This window comes from Solanum pennellii, chromosome 4 (genome assembly GCF_001406875.1).
Source record: "Solanum pennellii chromosome 4, SPENNV200".
Classification (NCBI taxonomy): Eukaryota; Viridiplantae; Streptophyta; class Magnoliopsida; order Solanales; family Solanaceae; genus Solanum; species Solanum pennellii.
In genome coordinates this window covers 56,662,012-56,664,054 of record NC_028640.1, presented here as the reverse complement: position 1 = coordinate 56,664,054, position 2,043 = coordinate 56,662,012, and positions in this window count along the sequence as shown.

Here is a 2,043-nt window from a genome sequence, read left to right as displayed (position 1 = left end):
ATGGAGAGGGTGCCGACTGGGTAACTGATCCAAAGGGGGCCATCAAGAAGGCCAACTTCACTTTCACGGCAAAGTTCTTATGGCTGATCGTCCGTCACTGCCTTTCCCCCACAGCTGCTGATAACATCGTTACATGGGATCGAGCAGTGTTGATGGCGACGATGATAGCCGGGTTCGAGGTGGACTTCGCGTGGCTTCTACAGGCAGTCATGCACGAGAGGGCATTCAAGGTCACTACTACTTACCCCTTCCCGTGTATGATCTTTGCTCTCTGCAGGTCCGCAGGTGTGCCTATATGGCACGTAGATCAGCTTAAGACCCCGCAGGGCACTGTTGACGTCGGCCTCATCAGAGATGAGGCCAATGAGTTGGCTTCACGCAGAGGGCCCCATCCAGAGCTGCCACCACTTGCTGATGATCTTGCTGATACGATAGCCCAGGCCCGCACGGCTACACAGGCGGCGTCCGCTGACACTACCCCGGTCGAGTCTATCCCGGGTAGTAGCACCACCCCGAGCTCCTCTCGCACAGCCCCTCTACCGGCACTGGTCCCGCTTGCTAGGGTCCAAAAATTAGAGGCACAAATGGCTACACTTCTGCATCATATCCAGCCGTGGATGCAGAAGTCTATTATTGAGTCCGAAGAGCGCCTAGAGCGGAAAATGGCCCAGTTTACTGAGCGGAAGATCGCTGAGGTTAACCAGCGCTTGGACGCCTTTGAGTTGAGGGTGCTAGCCCGACCAGCCCCTCCGGTGGATGTGTCGACTCTTCAGGCTGCAGTTGACAGTCTTCGTGCAGATATCGACACGATCTTAGAGGCTAGGGTGCCGGTGTCTGAGGCCCCTTCTATCGAGCCTGCTGAAGACACAGTGTTGGCGGCCCTATTTGCCACTTAAGAGATCCTACCACCTCCCCCTCGAGAGAATACCAAGAGGCGTAGGGGTCGAGTAGAGAACGAGGCGCGAGCACAGAAGAAGGAGCACCGAGAGATGGAGGCTGCGAGGAGAGCCTCACTTGCTGAGGAGGAGGCGCACCAGATGAGAGCATCAGAGTTAGCGGGTGGGGCGTCTAGCTCCCGCACTGTGGAGATAGCAGGAGGCACTACTGATGGTGCGGTTGTTGCTGAGGACACCACTGGGGGTGTCCAGATTGCAGATGACGTAGGTTCTGGGGAACCGGACCCACCAGCTTGCTGATCGACGGCGCTTTGCGCCACAGGTTTGCTTCACCTACCACTCTAGTATTTAGATTTTTATGCATTGGGGACAATTGCATGTTTTTTTTGTTGGGGGTGGGGTAAATGGAAAGTGAGTGTTAGGGTGAAGTCTGAGTAGCCCAATTCACTATCTTCTTTTGGGGTTTTCTTGCCTGTGTTCTTTTTCCCCAAAAGACTGATTACTTTTTCTGTTGAACCGGCATGTTTATATCTTTTGTACATAGTTTAATTCTGGAGCATGATGGCTAAAATGATATCCTGATAAACTGGAAAATGATGCATGACTAGGCATAGTAACTGATAATGGTGTGGCTCTAAGCATGACATAGAGTTACACCATTGCATCACCCTAAGTCTTAAATTCGAACTAGGTGTCTGATAATCTAGTTTAGTGATGAGATGTCAAGTGAGTGTGAGGAAAATTCGAATGAGTCCACTATTGGTACTGAGCTAGAACTTGCCTGGTTAGTCCTGCTAAAAGTAAGCTGTAATACACAATTAGGAAAGGATCATAGGCCCTTATTCAATATAGCCCACTTTTAGACTAAATAAAATAAAACCAAATGAAATTTATCCTTCTTTGATCCAAATGATCTGAGCTTAAATTAGACCTTTCTTTTTCACCCCAATTGATCTCTTCTGGGAACAATGTGTTGGCCCTGGTCCTTCTTTGGACATGTGCACCTCAGCTTATGCCAAAAGCATAAGTTGAGGATGGCTAATGCAGTAAACAACCTTCGTTATGGCCCTGACCCAACTTTGGGTATTGTGTACCTTGACTCATGGCAAAGCCATGAGTTGAGGGTGGCTATTATGAGGAATGCTCT